The sequence below is a fragment of the Pelodiscus sinensis genome, chromosome 16 (genome assembly GCF_049634645.1).
Source record: "Pelodiscus sinensis isolate JC-2024 chromosome 16, ASM4963464v1, whole genome shotgun sequence".
NCBI classification, from domain to species: Eukaryota; Metazoa; Chordata; order Testudines; family Trionychidae; genus Pelodiscus; species Pelodiscus sinensis.
Window position 1 is genome coordinate 16,856,589 of NC_134726.1, and position 19,917 is coordinate 16,876,505.

General features: G+C 41.0%; 1 protein-coding gene across 2 annotated transcripts in view; it reads right to left on the reverse strand.

Annotated features, from left to right (window-relative positions):
* SHISA9 (shisa family member 9) overlaps positions 1–19,917 on the reverse strand; it is a 353,976-nt gene that overhangs the window by 211,205 nt on the left and 122,854 nt on the right. The gene's annotated exons all lie outside the window — the stretch shown is intronic.

Sequence of the window (19,917 nt, forward strand, 5' to 3'; positions counted from 1 at the left end):
GGGTCTGGCCTCATTACAGTTTTAAGGTCTTGAACTATGCATCTAAAATATAATCCTTTTGGGAAAAAGTTGTTTCCTGCTTGTCCATTGCTGACTATGGGACATTCCAATGGGAAAATCTGACACTATTCTTTAACTAATAAAATTTGCTCTGAGGGGTTAGAAGTCCTACAGTGTCATAACAAACTCATTTAAATTAGGGCAAAAACACCTTATCTTGAAATTAGTATGTTAGATCCTTCTGCACTCAAATCCTGTAACTTTTAGTTTCAATTAGAAACAATAAGTTTGAAAAGAACATCTCTTTCTTAAAATATACAGATGGTGATTCAGTTTCTTTTCATCTGAGTAACTATAAATGTTGCATTATTTCAAAGTTTGGATTGAGAGTCCCAATACACATTTTAATTAATATGCAAATTTTATAGCAACTGTATACAAACACCATTTCTCCTTATGGAAAACGCAGATTTAACAACTGACTAGTGTCATAGTCTTGGCAGAAGGTTGGGGAGCCTATTACACAGAGAGAAAGAGACATACACATTTGGGCTATGTCTAGACTACCAGCCTCTTTCAAAAGAGAGCATCTAGACTGCAACCACTTCTTTCAAAAAAGTGAATCACTTTTTCGAAAAAGAGAGCACCCAGGCAGTCTGGATGCTCTCTTTCAAAAAAGCCCTGTTTGCATTCAAGAATGCCTTTTTTCGAAAGAGCACTTTCAAAAAAAAGGTGTTCTTCCTCGTAAAATGAGGTTTACCACGGTCGAAAAAAGCACCGCGTTCTTTCGAAATTACATCAAAAGAATGTGGCAGCAGTCTAGATGCAGGGGAAGTTTTTTCGAAAAAAGGCCAATTTTTTTGAAAAAACCCTGAAGTCTAGACACACCCAGAATAATTAAGGATCTGATTCTCTTCTCAGTGCAATTTAATGCAGCTCTATTGAAATCAATGGAGCTATACTGATTTACATTAACTAAGGGTCTGGTCCCCAGCTGTTTTTTAAATGAATGAAATGTATCCCTTTCCTCATTAAAACTAGTACAGTATTTGTTTTTTCATATTCTTTCATAGAAAATCATGTAAGAAGGGGATAGACAGTCAAGGCAACTGCATGAGACGAGTCTCCTGAAGTTTGCTATGAGGGGATAGGTTTGTGGGTCCATGGAGGAGACAAAGGGAATGGATCTACAAAACCACAAAATCAGAGATTTACAGGAAGCACCTTCTATAAAGATGTACATAATGTGCTGTGTAACATACCCTAGTGTATAAAGAAGTGCTTCTAGCCCTGCAATGAAACATTATGCAAGTGCTGTGGTGCTCACTGAATTCCTCTCATTTTACAGTTTTTTGGTAAATGCAGATAGTTGCTTTTACCATTTCTCCAAAACATATGAGTTTTTAATATGACACATGCAATCGGATATTTATGTGCAAAGATGTTATGTTTCATGATTCTAAAGATCATAATACTTAAAATCCTGTTAATTGAAAAAACACTTAATTTGAATAAATCTACCAATAAACTGTGATTATGAGATGCCTGAAAAGAACAAAAAGAATAACTCGGGCAGATATAAACCAATATTGTGGAAAGAGCCTAAACAAAGATCATTGAGGCTATGTCTACACTACAGAGCTTTTTCGGAAAAATGACCATTTTTTCAAAAAACCTCACAGAGCGTTCACACCTCAAGCGCGTTTTTGCACAAAAAAAGGAAGAACAGAGGGGGTTTTCTGCCATAGGTATTCCTCATTCTTCAAAGAAGAACGCCTTTTTGCAAAAGAGCTCTTTCGTAATAAGGTGTGCGTGGAACAGGGTTATTTTGCGCAAAAAGAGGAAAGAGGAAAAAGCACAAGTGCCCTGGTGGTCATTCTGTGCATAACAATCAGAGTTTACTTTCGAGAGAGCGTCCATGCAGTCTGGGTGCTCTCTTTCGCAAAAGCACATCGCTTTTTCAATACGCCTTTGCAGTGTGGACACACTCTTGCGCAATAAGTTTTGCAAAAGATCTCGTCCAATAAAATCTTCTTGCACAAGAAGCCTACAGTCTAAACGTAGCCTGAATTGTCCCTGTAGCAATGTTGTATACTGTGATATGCAAGGATTGTGTTTTCAGTGAGCAAATCTCATGGGGAAATGAACAGAGATGTGCTGCAACAATTTGTATAGTGACGGCGCTGAGAGTAATTGGACCAAAATGTAAATCCTGTATATAATGAAAACACTTCAAGCCAGGGGGTGCTACAGCATTCATTGCACTCTAATTCCAGCACCTATAAGTAAACATTTAATGTTCCTTACCATTGACACCTCTGTCCTGCTAAAAAGAATTACTCACTGATTCTAAACAGAATGCCAAATTGTGCTCCTCAGCTAGAAGGCTGGCATTTTATCAGCCATGAGGAAAGAAAGTCTGTGGTTAATACATCAAGCCAAGTCTCAGAGATCTGAAACTAGTTTCCATCTATGCCACAAGATTTCATGTGTGACCTACTGCAAATCACTTAACTGTCCTTTGATAAAGTTTCCCATCTGTATATGGGGAATAATATATCCCTTCTTCCCACAAGAGTTCTGAGGATTCTTTCATTAATGTATTTAGGGTGCTCAGACAGTATGAAGATGAGTGTTGTAGATAAGTGTGTGTATATGAAATAACTACATGAAAGTTTAGAGTGCAGTTAAGGATAACAAAAAAAACATGTCAAAATAAGACCTGTTAATTTCACATCAACAGGTTCCCTGTGGAAAAGCTATAAGAGAATGAACTGGGTTTTATTCCAGCTCATGCTTCAAATCATGTCTAGAATTCTTAGCTAAGCTACATTTGCAGAAATGTCATTGTTGTTCAAAAGTGAACCAGGGAAAAAAAACCTTCAATTTAATTGCCAGATTCCAGGTTGAGTTTGCAGCACAGGCAGTTAGAAATAATTTCTAACCTGATCAGATTTGATAGAGAAATATTAGAGAAACAATGCACGTGGAACTCCATACTGCTATTGTCAGAGTACAATGGTGATTGTGTATTACTAGCATTCACTGTAGTTTTAGAAATAAAAAGGAGGAGCAGCATGAAATGTGCAGTATGTTTTTTTAAAGTTATCAGATAAAAATAAAATAAATTGATCTCACTAAAACACACGCAGTGTTCTAGCACACAAATAAGTTATTCATCAAAATGAGCCTCCATCAGTGTTGAAACATCAAGACAGCTGCTGGGGGGAAGGAGCCCTGGGTCTCGGGGCCACTACTGTGGAAGCAATAGCCGCAGGAGACTCCAGCCAGGGGTGGGAAATAATTTTTGCAGAGGGACCACTTAACAAAATTTGGTATGTAGTCGTGGTGCCAGAAGGCGACAGGGGGCTTGGGCAGAAGGGGCTACAGAGAGACAGCATGTGTGAAAGAGAGACGCAGAGTGAGAGACAAACTTTGTGACACAGATTGAGTGTGTGTGGCTGTGTAGGTGACGATGATTATATGCGTATGGCACAGAGACAGTGTGGCACAGACTGGAGGTGTGGGGCAGTGACACAGAGAGTGTGCGTGCTGACTGCAGCTGGGAGAGACGCCATGCTCTGTCTCTTTACGGAAAATCTGTTCCACTCTGTTGTCTCCCCTCTCCCCCACCCTGCTCTGCACTCCTGAGTCACTTAACCATTCATGCTTCAGACTGGAGCAGCTCCAACTGTGTATCCCCCTCTCCCTGAGCCCTGCTCTGCAGAGACGGGATACAGGGCCAGAAGGACACCCTGACTTCAGCACTCCCCTCTCACTTCCTCCCCCTCGGGCTCTGCACAGCTAGCAGGAGAATACTGGAAGCAGCTGGGCTGCAGGACAGAAAAAGGGGAGGGGAAGGGCCATGAACACACACTACCAGCTGTAAGTGTGCAGGCTCTGTTAATCAGCTGGGCAGGCTGCATAGAAATGTTTAGTGGGCTGGATTCAGAGGCTGGGCTTGATTTTGACCATCCCTACTCCAGCCCTTTAAATTGCCAGTGGAGAGCCATTCGGTCTGCTCCTGGTGGCACCGAGGGATAGCTGGGGGAGGTGCAATACAGTTCAAACAGGGCTGAGAGCTAGCTGCCCCTAGTCCAGGCGTAGGTAAGCTATCCAAGCCATTGGATCTGCCACAGGCCCAGGCTCCCCAAAGTGGTCGACTGCTGGGACTGTGTGCCTCTAGGCACTGTGCGCCCCTTGCAGGGGAGAATATTTTGTTTGCTGTCCCTGCCGCCAGCAGAATTACTGCAACTCCCATTGGCCAAAAAACAAGGAGCCTGCCTGAGGGTCCCACTGGGCTGCTGGCTGGGAGCTGCCTAAGTAAGCACCTCATCTGGCACCCCACCCTCTTCCCGTACCTCAACTCCCTGCCCCAGGTCACCACCCCTTTCTGTCCCAGGTCAGCATCCAAGGCTTCTGCACTACCATCAAGTTTAGCAAGGCTTTGTGGAGATCTCTTCTTAGTAGAATTAACTGTTGGTTTGTTTTTTAGGTATAGATGCATTTTCCTTTCTAGTTTTCCTGTATCAGAGAGAGGCAGGACATGGAGGTCTAAATATACTTAATCCTGACATGGATTAGATGACCACTTGAGGTCCCTTCCAGCCCAATATTTCTATATGAGGTTGCATTCCAGTTCCTTCTCTATCTGTGCTATACACCCTCCAAACTTTCTGTGGATACATGGTACCTAGCCGTATCTTACTGACCTACAAATCATCACTCCAATACGTAGACTTACTACCCCTCCCAAGCTTTGGCAAACTCCTTTCAGCTCTGAGTTTCTGCAGATTCTTATAGGAACCAAGAGCTAGTTCACCAACTTCAACATGCAATAAAGGAACCCCCTTCAGAACAGAGGAGTTTTATCATTTTGAAAGTTATTTTATTGGATAAATAAATCATGAAAAAGCCATCTGCACAGATTGAGCAGGCATCCAGAAATACAGTCAGCATTATGTAGAACACACACACTAAAATTAGAGAGCATGGTTATTAGTAATATCCAAAGCATTTTAATGTGTCTTTTTAAAAGAATATCAAACAAAGCCAGTATAACAATAAGAAGAGAAGAAAAATTTATTGTTGTAAAAGTTTATAGCTTGTCATTAAAATTAATCAGGATGTTTTAGTTAATCAGGACCATCATGCAAGAAACCAAATATTATGTCTCAGGATTCCTTGATTTTTTGGTGAAGACAAGAAGAGGGAAAATACCTGAGCGATGATTAAACAGACGCTCATGCAAAAGGTAGTGTTCTAATTTCCCATTATGCTAACTTAACGAGTTTCTACCTAACATAATAGAAAACACTGTACCAAGAATGCACTGCACACAAGCAGCATTGCAAAGTACATGGCTAATACATTGTCATGGTAAGGAAGGAAGAAAGGGGAGGTTAAATATCATATATTGTGATCCCTGCTTCCAATCCTCATTAGTTTCTGATATATAACAGTTTTTGTTTCCACCAGTGCTTTGACAGTGGCAAATAATCTGGCTGCTGATGTTCCAGACTACCATAAATGGTGACTGAATTTTTTTTGCCAGATAGAAAATAGAACTTGAGTTCCTCTGTCCAATTTTTGTTTTTCAAAATAGCACAGAGTCTCTTCCCCTTAGCTTGTGGGGCTACAGACAGAGCTGGGGAATTAATAATTTGGTCCCTTTAAATTCCAATTTCTTTTATAGCTTGTGCAATAGCACCATTCACTATCCCTCTCTGATCAGAAAGAGATGGGATAAGGGTGCTCTCCCCTTGGAAGTTTTTGTGGGCTTTTTTTCTTAGGGAGGCATTTAGGTTTTGTCCAACTATATAAGATCTTCTTTTACAACAAGATTCAGAATTTTGGATAGAAAATTTTCCATACAAGAAAACAACTCTAAATTACTCTTCCCCTGGAGGGACATGTACCACTTTTAGGTCTTGAAAATGCTAGGATTTTTTAGACCTGTAGTTCACATTTAAGACAGTAATACCTCTAGTGGAAACTAGCATACACAAGGATCAGACCAGTGAAGGTGATTTTACCATCATACTACTACCTACCCACCTCTATGGCTTGTTTACACTACTACTGGGGAGGTTGCAAGGGATGGGAGCAGAAGGCTGCTCTGGTTATGAACTATGGATCTGAAATGTCCAAATGTAGACACAGCCTCTAATTTCTGTATAGTATTTCATTTTCTATTATTCCCGTCAGTGTTCTCCAGTCACATTTGTAATTTGTTCTGGTTGTTATTGACATGTGGGGTTTTCAGCCAAAGCCTGTATTTTTTTGTCATTATTTCCCATCCTTGCTTCTATTAGTAAATTAAACAGTGATTTCTGGCACTTTTATTTTCCACAATGGAGAAGGAAGCACAGAGATCTGGTTTAGGGTTAATCCAAGGGTGGCCAACCTAAATGTGAGGAGCCAGAATTTTCCAATGCACATTGCCAAAGAGCAACAGTCAGGGTACGTCTAGCCTGCAAGCTTCTTTCAAAAGAAGCTTTTTTGGAAGAGATCTTCCGAAAAAACTTATTTTCAAAGAGAGTGTCCACACAGCAAAAGCACATTGAAAAAGCGATCTGCTTTTTCGAAAGATAGCATCCACACTGAATGGACACTCTCTCACATTTCAGCTGTGATTACTATGGACAGAGTGGCCACCAGGGCACCTGTGCTTTTTCCCTTTTCCTCTTCTTTCGAAAATCTCGCTCTTTCCCTTCCATGCATGCCTTTTCAGAAAAGGCGTTCTTCCTCATTGAATGAGGTTTACCAATGTCAGGAAAACCCCTGTGTTCTTTTGATTTTCTTCTGAAAGAATGCAGTAGCAGTGTGGACGTAAGTGAAGTTTATTGGAAAAATGGCCGTTTTTCAAAAAAAAAAACCAACAACCCTGCAGTCTAGACGCACCCCTAAGTCACCAGCCCTGATCATCTCCCCACCACTACTCTCAGCACATCCCGCCCTCTGCAGCCCCACCTGTCAGTGCCTCCTTCTCCTTTTCTCCTGCCCACTGTGATCAGCTCTTTCTCAGTGGGAGACACTGGAGGGAGGAAGCATGGGTGTGGCACGCTCAGTGGAGAGGGTAGAAAGTGGCAGGATCCTGGGGGGAAAGGACCTAGAGCAGAGCTGGGGGTTGAACAGTGAGCATCATCTGGCCCAGTGAAAAGTTGGCACCTGTAGCTCCAGCCCTGGATTTAGTACCTATGCAAGGAGTCGCATATTAACTTCTGAAGAGCCACATGTGGCTTTGGAGCCACAGGTTGGCCACCCTTGCACTACACTGTTCCTTAGACAGAAAACACTTCTGGCAGAGTTTCATCTAATGTCCTGTGAAAGAAACTTTTCTTTTTAAAAAAAGTTCTAAACATATTAAGCAGGAGCTTCCATTTGGTTCTTGCTCAGTCTAGCTCCCCTCCAAATATCTACCTCAACCCAGGAGGAGTTATAACCAGGTATTCTAGCACCAATCAAAGACCCTTTGAAGTTAGCAGAAAAACTTCCACTGACTTCAAACTGGGCTCTTTGAATGCAGGAAATAATAGCCCTAGTCCAGCCAAGTCTGTGATCACATGCTTAATTTTTAACGTGAGTCATTCCAATTAGTGTTAGAATTAGTAATCCCAATAGAATGATTCACATGCTTAAAGTTAAGCGTTTGATCAAGCTGGATTTCTGCCACCATGCTTGAAATTCTCTATGGCTGAATATTTTCAAAAAATCATCAGCATTCATTCTCAATGACTCCATGCATGCATTATTTTAACTAAATGCCATTTCTTCTCTCTCCGCTTTATTTGAATGCAAATCCAGTCTCCTAGTGGTGAACAATGAAAAGGCCCACAGCCTTCTGATCTAAAGAACACAGTTCAGACTTCAGGAGTCAAAGGAAGAACTATGTCAATCCTTAAGAAAAACAGAAAAATCAGAAAGCTTTTGCATACTTTATTTACTGCATATATAATGTAATAATAATAATATGGTAATTAAGGAGACACATTTATTGTACATTTTAAAGCACAACATACCTACACACAATCCCATAAACCCCTTAATTGATGTGCTTCTACAAGAACAGGAGATTGTAAACAGGGAGTTTAGAGAGGGAGTACTCCAGGATAGCAAGTAGGGATAGTGATAGGTCTGCTGTTGTTACCTGCACAACATGTGCCATGTTTGTCTTCCTCTGGGAAGAAAGAAGGGATTTCATCTGCACTAAGTGCAAGCTGGTCACCATTTTGGAGGAAAAAATCAGAGGACTGGAGGCCCCAGTATCAACCCTCCGCTTGATCAGAGAGGATGAAGATTTTCTCGATAGAAGGCAGCGTTTAATCTTGCAATCAAGGCAGGCGGAAGATCCAGAGAGGGTAGTACAGGATGAGGAAGAGAACTGGCAGCATGTAACTTCTAGAAGGAAAAAAAGGCCAGCAGAGGAATCCCCCAATCCTACAGAGGTAAGTAATTGCTTTCAGGCTCTCTCCACAGGATCTGCGAAGATGAATGCTTTGGAAGGAACCTCACAAGGAAGACATTGGAAGGGAACCACTTCTACTGGAAGGCATGGGATGCATAGTCCTAGGAATGGTGGTACCACAACCACCACCCCCAAAAGAAGAAGTCGGGTGGTGGTCAGGAACTCCTTCCTAAGAGGGACTGAGCCATCCATCTGCCATCCGGACCTGGAATCTCGAGAGGTGTGCTGCTTACCGGGAGCTCGAATTCAGGATGTGAACATCTGAAGGAGCATCTTTGTGGGCAAGCTTGCAAACCTAGTGAGGAGGGCTTTAAACTAGGTTCATTGAGGGAGGGTGACCAAAACCCTGAGGGGAGTGGGGAAGTCGGATACCAGGAAGAAATGCAAAGAGGAATGAGCAACAACGGAGGACCCCAGATCCGAATGGAGAGGGTAAGGTGATCAACTGGTTATCTAAGGTATTTGTACACCAATGCAAGAAGCCTGGGTAACAAACAGGAAGAATTGGAGGTCCTGGCCCAGTCCAAGAATTACTATTTGATTGGGATAACAGAGACTTGGTGGGATGACTCTCATGACTGGAGCACTGTCATGGAAGGGTATAAACTGTTCAGGAAGAACAGGCAGGGGAGAAAAGGAGGTGGAGTTGCACTGTATGTAACAGAGCACTATGATTGCTCACAACTCCAGTATATAGAGGGAAAAAAGCCTGTTGAGAGTCTATGGGTCAAGTTTAGAAGTGTAAGCAACAGCAGTGATGTTGTGGTTGGTGTCTGCTATAGACCGCCGGATCAGGTGGATGAGGTAGATAAGGCTTTCTTCGGACAACTGAGAGAAATTTCCAGATCTCAGGCCCTGATTCTCATGGGGGACTTTAACCACCCTGGGTATGTCTACACTACAGCGGTAATTCGAACTAACTTAGTTTGAATTAGTTAATTCGAACTAAGCAAATTCGAACTAACGGATCCAGACTAAAAAACTAGTTCGAATTAGCGTTTTGCTAATTTGAACTAGCATGTCCACATTAAGTGGACCCTGAACTGGGGTTAAGGATGGCTGGAAGCAGTGCTGGCAGGGCATCAGATGAGGACTTAGAGCGTGGAGCTGCTGCCTCAGGCTAGCCGAGGGCTGTGCTTAAAGGGTCCCGACCCCCACCCCGGACAGACAGTTCTCAGGGGTGCCCCGCTTGCAAAGCAGTCCTGGCTTGGAGTGTCCTGAGTGCCCACACTGGGCACATCACAGCACTCGGCCATCAGACCGGCTGCACTTGCCGCAGGCTGCCATCTGGGGAGAGGGGGCAATTGGGGGCTGCAGAAGAGCTTCCACCCCCAGAAGCCTGCAGAGCCAGCCCAGTCCTCCCCATCGGGGGCTCATACCCCATTCCTCCCTCACCTCCTTCCACTTACCCTTCCCTAGTCCCCCTTCCTGATGTACAAAATAAAGAAAACGTGTGCTCAAAAATAGAACAAAACTCGGGGAAACTGGGAAAAGGAGGTGGGAGAGGGGAAGAGAGAGGGTGGGAGAGAGGAGGGCAACTAAAATGATCAGAGGTTTGGAACAGGTCCCATATGAAGAGAGGCTAAAGAGACTGGGACTTTTCAGTTTAGAAAAGAGGAGACTGAGTGGGGATAGGATCGAGGTCTATAAAAGCATGAGTGGGGTGGAGAGGGTGCATCAAGAAAAGTTCTTCATTAGTTCCCATAATAGAAGGACTAGAGGACACCAAAGGAAAGGAATGGGTAGCAGGCTTCAAACTAGTAACAGAAAGCTGTTCTTCATAAAGCAAAGAGTCAACCTGTGGAACTCCTTGCTGCAGGAGGCTGTGAAGGCTACAACTAGAACAGAGTTTAAAGAGAAGTTAGATCAAGTCATGGAGGTTGGGTCCATGGAGTGGTATTAGCCAGGGGGTAGGAGTGGTGTCCCTGCCCAAAGTTTGTGGAAAGCTGGAGAGGGATGGCACGAGACAAATGGCTTGGTCACTGTCTTCGGTCCATCCCTTCCAGGGTCCTTAGGATTGGCCGCTGTCGGCAGACAGGCTACTGGGCTAGATGGACCTTTGGTCTGACCCAGGACGGCCATTGTAAGCTCAGGGCTCAGGGTCGGGGATCTCAGTGGACCACCTTGATTTTCATGCACACCTGTTCCTGGGTGGCCAGGCTGGCAGCTCTCCTGCCCTAGACGGCCGCTTTCCTGTGCCTAGTGCGGAGGTCATGGATGAGGTCCACGATGTCCGCACTAGACCAGGCGGGTGCCCGCCTCTTGCGGTCCCGGGCAAGCTCCCAGGAGCCGCCAGCCTGGTCCCAGGAAGAGGGGGAGGGCTGGGGGTCATCGGGTGGCTGGCTCGAGCCGTGCCAGGTGCAGGGTCTGCTAGCTGGGTGCTGGCAGGCTTGCACCTGGCACGGGCACCATAGCCAGCCCGTGCCCCTTTAAGGGGTCCGTGGCTGGGAGGGGTGGCATACTAGTTTCCCTGGTGTTGGCCAGAGTGGCCACCAGGGAAACCTGGGGAGGGCTAGCCTCCCACTAGTTCGAATTAAGGTGCTACACACCCCTTAATTCGAACTAGTAAGTTCGAACTAGGCTTAGTCATCGTAGAATGAGGTTTTCCTAGTTCGAACTAAGCACTCCGCTAGTTCGAATTAAGTTCGAACTAGCGGAGCGCTAGTGTAGCGCCTATGAAAGTTAATTCAAACTAACGTCCGTTAGTTCGAATTAACTTTGTAGTGTAGACATACCCCCTGATATCTGTTGGGAGACCAATACGGCAGTACACAGACAATCCAGGAAGTTTTTGGAGAATGTTGGGGATAACTTATTGGATTTATAACTTTTTATTAAACAGTGGTGGTTATGATATACCAAAAACTCTGATAGTAGGGTTCACTTCAGATAGAACTAGGACAATGAGCAAATCAGAAATCAAGAGACAGTAATTGAAAGATTCCATCTTCTGAATGTATGCACTACGATCTGTGAGAGTGTGTATGTGACTGAAATGCCTATGACTTACTCTTGAGGTCTTCCTTACTGAATGAAGTGAACAAGCATGAAGCGTTAGTGCCAAAAGACAGATTGAGTTGGAAGGTATTCCTTTAATGAATAGTAACTGGACAAGTAACCTTGCTTTTGGACAGATCTAATTGATACTCGAAATTTATTTTGCATTGATTTTTAATGCATAGGTAGTTTGTTCATTTGAACAGGACGTGCCTATTTTCCAGATGGCTGCTTACAGTTTTTTAGACTTTTATACTCTCTAGTGTTCTTCAGTAATTATCAATTTGAACATCAAGAAGGAAGTTGTGATGAATAAAACCCCAAGGAATTTGTTTTTTTCTTGCTTTGTTCTTCACATGTTACAAATATACTCATTAAAAGGACTGGATAACTGTTGATTTGAGCCTAAAATGTTTTTTGTTTGTATATTAATTCATATGCTTGTGTCTGTGCAAATTATGTAGAAACATTGTGTCCAAAGATGAAATACTATAACGTTCAAGTTGAAAATAAAATAGTCTTTGTATTTGATTTCATCTGGAAAATGTTTTTTACCCACAAAAGATTATGCCAAAATAGATCTAAGTCAAGTCTTTAAGGTGCCAAAGGATTCCTTGTTGTTTTTGTATTTTGTAATGAGAATATAATCTAATGCTTCTTCCCTTTGTGTCATGGGAGGTAGAAGTCCCACACTGAAAAAGAAGAGTTAAATAGTTATTCTGGGGCCACATAGGTATACCATATCACACCTTCAAAGAATGCACAGGCTGGAGGAAGAGCTTCAAAAGAGGGACACTCAAAGTAGCCAATGACAGGCAGACAATAGAGGTAAACTGATGTATACTCTGAGCTCTTGAGCAGAGCTGCAGGAGCTCTCACTGGCTAAGTCTACACAGAAAGGATTTGTGATTCTCTGAAGGTCAGAGACTTTGGCCTGGTCTACTCTACACTAGGAATTTGTAATGATATAACTTCATCTCTCAGGCATGCAAAAAATCCACATCCCCGAGACACATAGCTATTCCAACCAAAACTCTGCTATAGACAGCATTGGGTCATCAGAAGAATTCTTCCATTGACCTAATTACTACTTCTCAAGGGAGGTGTATTGTCTATGCCATCAAAAAAATGTAGAATTTTCTAGCTGACCTCTTGTAGCATGATCATGGGTGGAAGATGAATGGGGTTGCTGAGAAGGGATTCTCTGCTTCTTTCATCTGAAGAAGTGGGTTGTGCCCACGAAAGCTCACAATACCATCTACATGAGCTGTTTAAAACACGAATCTTCTAAGCAAAACTAAAATATGCCAAAGGTATTATACTATTGTTTTTCGCAATAAAGGGAACAACAAGTTTTTTCCAGTATATGCAATTATTTCTCCAAACTTAAAAGTATCATATTGTAATAATAGAAAAAACATACTATCATATTATGATTATGTTCAATTAAGTTTTATGCTTTGCTTTCCAGACAATAGTAAGAATATACTAATTCTCTTTTTATCTGTGCTGCAGACAGAGCAAAGTGAATTAGTTTTCAATGATTTTTGCCTAGTCATCTGTAAACAAGATCTATTAAAATAATTAAATGCAGATTTTTGTAGTTTGTATAATGTTTAATTGAAAAATAGGAAGTGTTGTAAGAATGAGTATATTTAGCACCAATTTGCCTCTAAGATACACAAGTATTAGGGACATCATTTCTTGGAGAATTAAATGCTAATTTTTGTCATTTATAGGCTTGATGCTGACTTTTTATAAAAGACACACAAAAAACCCTTATACTTGTGTGAGAAAAAATATAAATTAAGTCAATAAGATGCATGCGAATACATAGAAGCCAACCCACGAAGATCTCGGTGTTGCCAGATTTCACTAACCTAGGGGTGCATCTAGACTGCAGGATTTTTTCAGAAAAATTGCCATTTTCCCAAAAAAACTTCACTTACATCCACACTGCTATTGGATTCTTTCGAAAGAAAATCGAAAGAACACAGGGCTTTTTCCAACATTGGTAAACTTCATTCCCTGAGGAGGAACACCTTCTCTGAAAGATCTCTTCCGAAAAAGCATCTTTAAAAGAAGCATGGGGTCTAGGTGTACCCTGGGTGTTGATTGCTATCCTTTTGATCATCCTAAAGATCAAACTGTGAGGACTGGTTTGCCTGTCATATCTGCTCCTGTTCTAAATGGTGACACATCATACTGCTGATGTGACTGCATCTCAACAAAACTGTAGTCCAGGCAGCCTCTCTGTGTCTGTCAGATTTCCATCTGTTCTGAACTATATGTTGAGGTACTAATGCTCTGCATCATCCTGGTACCGGAACATTACACTCTTTCTGCCCAATTCTAAGAAGAAACTACTGATTCTTTCAGATAGAGCAACCATTTTTCCTCTGGAAACATGTTTCAGTTGTTTTCTAATTGTGTGTTCCTTTTCCTTGATATAGAGAGCCATCCAACAACCAGGGTTTTTTTGTTTTTGTTTTTTAAAAGAGAAGTGAGTTTGATTGTGCGTATCTTAGTTATCCCTCTTCTCCATCTCCTGTACTGCTGCTGGTAGGATGAAAGGTTGTAGAAAGTTGTATGTACAGGCTGCTGAAGGAACTGGATCTAATTATATTTCCCCATCACCCTATTCCAGTTGTTATGTCAAGACAAGTTCAGAATGTCTAAAACATGCATCAGAGGAATATGTCTACATGTTCAGCTGTCCAGAGATGAAGAACTACCTAGTGGAGCCAGTAAAGTTATTTTTCCAGCTCTGAAAGAAGAATGACAAAGAGGATAACAGTACTGTGAGGGCCTCTAAGGGGACAAATAGTGTTTGAGGAGTTATAGGATGGAAGATTATCTATTAATGACCCTGTGGCACTTGAGACCATGTGGGAGAATGTCACATGAAATGCTGGAGCCCGCAGTTTCATGGAATTTAGGAGTTTTTAGGGAGTGGTGAAATGGAATGGGGCCCAAATATTCTGTGGCACTTGAGGGTAGTTGAGAAGTTGGGTGGAATATGCCATGGTGCTCCAACACTCTAAACACTCCCAAGGGCTACAAAGCTCAAATATTTGAAGACCTTCTTGTGAAACAGAAAAATCCTCTCCGTTTCATGAGAAGGGCACATTCTTTCCACTATTTTCGTGCAGGTGTCAATTAGCAGATATATCTGTTGCACAGCTTGTGTTTTAGAATTCTCTAGTGGTAGAGCCCCACTATGATTGATCAGAAAGGGAGTCACTTTATGTCACGGCCACTTTTAATTCAGCACTCTGTTGAAGATGCAAATACAATGTGCTGCTATTACAAACTTGCCTCTGCCTGTGCTGGGGTCAACTGAGGGACGGTTACACATGCATGCTGAAAATTACTACCCATGTTTTCTTTTCTAAGTTGTGGCAGCCTCCCAAGGCTGCACTAAGGGCCACAATACTGCCCAAAATCTCAACAGCATTTCACAGCTCTATCCCAACATGTTTACAAGGGGGTCTTTAAGCACAGCCTTATGGCCATCTCAAAACTATCTGCCCAAAAGGAAGGTACCTCAGCCAGAACTGGGGCTTTTAGGGCTCCAACAATCTGCAGTAGAGGTGAGAATTTCATGATCAATGTATATAATACTCTATTAGGTACAAAGGATGGTGTTGCTATGTTCAAGAGTTTCAGAGGGGTAGCCAAGTTAGTCTGTAACTGGAAAAACTTAAAAAACAACAAATAGTCTAGTAGCACCTTAAAGACTAACAAAACAGATAGATGGTATCATGAGCTTTCATGGGCAAAACCCACTTCTTCAGATGACTGGAGTATTAAAAGTCCAGATCCAAGAATAAATAAGGGAAGGGGGAGGAAAGAGGGTAGAGAAAAAGAGAAAAAAGAAGAAAAGACAGTGAATAGATTGTTCAAGTTACAAGAGGCTGATGAGAACAATTAGCATGTTCATTGTGTGGTTGCTGGGGATGTGGATGGTAGGATGTGGAAGGTAGGATGGGAAGTGGGAATGTCAGGGATGCAGCAACCTATACATTTATGCATTACCCAGAAATACAGTAGAATTGTGACCTGTGTCCACTGTTTCACTCAAGACCCTCAACAGCTACCATTTATTTATAGAGGTGTTCCATTCCCCAGTTGAGTGCTGCAAAGTGGCGAGAGGACAGAATCAAGAATATTTCCTTTAGGCTTTGCATGCAGAAGTTGGATTTGGCCCTAAGTAATTAAAAGATTTCTGATGTTGGCCTATGGCCTCATTTATCTTAAGCAAATCCACCTGTCATCTAGAATAAACTTTGACAGGAGACAGTGGGTCTTGTGTAAGAACTGTATTGCTTATCATGTGATATGACTGTCATTAAAGCATCATTCCTTTAAAGTTATTTTTATAATAAATTGAGTGCTATTAATTGTACCCTGTAAATCATTTAACTTGAGGCTTTTTAATTTTTTTCTTTAAAAAGATTTAGATTAATAACTTTATCTTCCTTTCCTCCCTAGTTTATTTTGCCATTCTTTCTGATGCTCTCCTTGACTTCCAGTCTCTTACTGCAACAAACCCAAGCTCCTCAGTGCTTATGAAGTCTTCAGTGTTTATACTGTGCTTAAATGAATTGAAAAAAAAAGAAAATTTAAAAAGATAAACAAACCCCAAAGATTTTCTCATTTTTTGTTTAATGGGCTGACTAGCTTGAATTTATGAAATGATAGCTCATCAACAAGTACCCATTATGTAGGATTATAGTCATAGAGTGTCCATTATAGAAGAATATAGCAACTGGCACCATTTTTTATAAAGTGCACTACACTTTAAAGTTTCAGGATATAGAATTTGAAGGTGATTATAGATGTTATTACTGAGAACAAAATGCGGCGATCAGTGTCCCACTGAAGAAAGTATTGGTTCACTTTATTAGACAGTATATCAATGATAATGAAAAGATCAGAACTGGTGAATGATGTATATATTTTAAAGAGTATAGTTGTTTCATATCGATTTTCATTATGCTGGCCAAGCAGGCTGCTGGGAAATGGAATATTTCCATGAAAATTTCTATCTGAACAGTGGCTTTGCCTTGCAGATGTGGGGTTGGAGAATTTAGTATATGTAGCTCAGTTGTTCATATTCTAGAGACCTAGATGGATGATAAGTATAGTGGAAGATTTTTTCTCCCATCCTTAAAATTTTTTTTTAATACCAACCCAGGTTTAAAAAAAGGGAACATTTGATTAAAACATTTTTAATTGTGAAGATTAGTTGAAATGGGTCAAACATTTATCAAGCAATATCACTGTGTTTGCTTTCGTTTTCCACATTATTTGATATAATGGTGAAATATTTATATTATTTCCTTCATGAGAGCAGATTAAGTACTGAAATCTTTACAAAAATAAGCGATTTCAATATATTTGAGTACCATAAATGTCAGTGTGGGTGACATTTAAAATTAATGCTTTTAAAGTTGTACCTTCTGAATTTCCTTTCATCATCTATCAAACTTGAGTGTCACCAGCTGGCATTCTGTGGAATAGCCTCTCAAGGACAAGTCATGACAAATAATCATGCGCCACATTTTCTGCCTGGGGTTATATCTACACTATGGGGGTTTTCCAGGATACTAGAGAAATCCCGGAAAAACTCCACCGCGTCCAGGGGATGCATCTGCTCTTCCACTTTTTTTCCTTGAATGAGGAAGAAGGGCTCTTCCGAAAGAGGAGACTTTTTCTGAAATTTGGCCCAGTGTAAATGGGCCAAATTTCGGAAAAGCCTCTTCCGAAAAAACTATCGGAAAAAGGTATGCAAATTGCGTACCTTTTTCCGATAGATCAGTATATAGACATAGCCTGGGTTGTACTTCCTGTCTGACAACTTTTGTAGTTACAGTTACTCATGTTTATTTCAAAAGATATGTTTTGAATCTCACTGAAAATTATTTTACTGTTTAAAAATTATATGAGGTCTTATGGCTAGTTCGTGCAGCAGGAATTTTTCTGCCCTGTTTCTGATTTTTCTTAAAGAGAATAAATCCCAATGACTTCAGTAGACTTTGAATCAGGACCCACACTTGGAATCAGGCCATTTCAGGAGATGTTTAGGAATAGGAAGGCCATGTTCCAATGTGTTTCAGTAGATATGACAGAAGTATTCTGTGTACCTTATCTCATGAAGACCGTAAGTGACACAGCATTCATGTTTACCCATTTTGGATAAAACCAACCAATGCTGAAATAGGAACTATTATCAGGAAATATATGTTGACACTCTGAAAAAATCTATATTTTTTTCTCCCCCCCCCCCCCCCATAGCTTTGCAATAATCCCAACCTTGAAAATGTAGGTTACACAAAGATACTTATATGCACATTTTTTATACAAAAATCCTGACACACTAACCAAGAAAAGGTCATATTTCACAGTACTGTAACTATGAAGTAATTATGAGGGACTAAGAAATCTATTTGTCAATGCCACGTTGTTACAGCAATGTAATCTGAACTTTTAAGGTGTAAATAAAACAAAACACCACTGGAAATAAAACTAACAATAAACCCACTAACTCTTCTTAGAGCTTGACATTGAAAACACATCTTCATTTTCAAAAGTGTAAGGGGGAATTGAAGAATAAAAATTAGCCATCAGATTTTCCCAAACACCAAAGAAGTGTGGGTTCAAAGTCAGCAAGAATGTGGGCTTAAGGTGCAAAAGTATTATTTTATCCAAGGAAATCTATCCCTTCCTACTCAGAGCTACCACTCTGATGCCAAAAGTTAGAAAGTCCTGCAGAGACTCTGCCTGTGTGTGTTCGGCTCCTGTCAGGGACAGTTTTTGGCATTCATAATGCTGTGGTGCCCTAGAAAAAACTATGATAGACAGGGAACGAGGCCGGTATACTAGCTCACAGTTACCATACTGAGTCAGATGTATGTATTTATTCCACTGTTGACTGCCAAAGGCAATGCAAGAGATCGAGACAAGGTCATACCACCTAAAATAGTTCTGCAATATCGCCCTATTAACTATACCTCTTACGCCAGAGCCCAAGTGAGAGACAAAGCACTGACATGAGGAACAAAAATCAAATAGTAGTGCTAAAAGCTCTAATGCTCTGAAATTAATTTTAACATAGTTAGAGATTAGATAAAATAAATCTCAAATTGTAATAAATTGCCTATTGTGGGTTCCGCTTCCACTAGCTTAATCTGTCCTTAGATTAAGAGGTCCTTGGAGCGAAGTCTCCCCTGTTTAGGTGTTTGAAAAGTATCTAGCACCTAATTTATACTACTAATAAGAACAAGATTTGGCAGAAGATCTCAAAAGTAATTCAACCAGGAGAGGATGTTGCAGTGGTAGAAAGTGGCCATAATGTGAATCATGCAGAGTACTAGTGAACCAGAGAAGCACAATAAGTTGGATGGTGTTTTATGAGGAGCAGCTATGTCAAGTTGGCTGGGGGAAGCAAATTTCTTTGTAGCTCCTGGCAAATGTTAAATTTTCTCCCCATTTCACCCCAGCACAAGATTAAGCAGAATGATGGATTAGTGATAACATTGATTGCTCTTAACCAGTGCTGATTCTCCACTTCTATTGCAATGGGCTTAGCTGGTGCAGGAAGTTGAAATATACCCTTCCCTAAATCACTATTATCTTCTCAAAAATAACACTTGAGAAACATGCTGACTGATCAAAACATTTTAGAAACCATCTTTTCTTTGTGGTAGATCTTCCTCTTTGGTCAAAGTTCTAGTTTCCAGAACTCTGAAGGAGTTATTCTTTGTTTTTAGTTTTAGTAATAAAAGTTTTGTGGTAGCATCCAGCGACCATAGTCTATAGGAAAGCTCTATGACACTAGGTTCTATAAAACACATAAGCTATGTCTACACTACAGTTTTTTTTTAAAGAAAGTGGTCTTTTAAAAAAAAAACTTCCCCTGCGTCTAGACTGCTGCCACATAATTTCAAAAGTAAATTGAAAGACTGCAGCAGTTTTTTTGACCACAGAAAACCTCATTTTACGAGGAAGAACGCCTTTTTTCGAAAGTGCTCTTTCGAAAAAAGGCGCTATGTAATGCAAACTGTGCTTTTTCGAAAGAGGGCATCCAGACTGCCTGGATGCTCTCTTTCGAAAAAGTGGCTTGCTTTTTCGAAAGTTCTGGTTGTAGTCTAGATGCTCTTTTTCGAAAGAGGCTTGCAGTCTAGATGTAGCCATAGTAAGGGACAATGCCTTCCCAAAAACTTTACAATCTAATCTGAGGAAAATATGTAACCATATGGGAATGATAAATAAAAGGGTGTGTGGGGAGAGCACATATGAATGGAATAGGAAAAAATACATGCATAATACGAAGATTTTTTTTGAAGGTACCAAATGTTTAATAACTAGATGAAATTGGCTGTCCCTGCCAAATCATCATTGGGTGTCATATTTATTGTAGGCTTCAAGGAGGAGAGAGTTACAGCCTT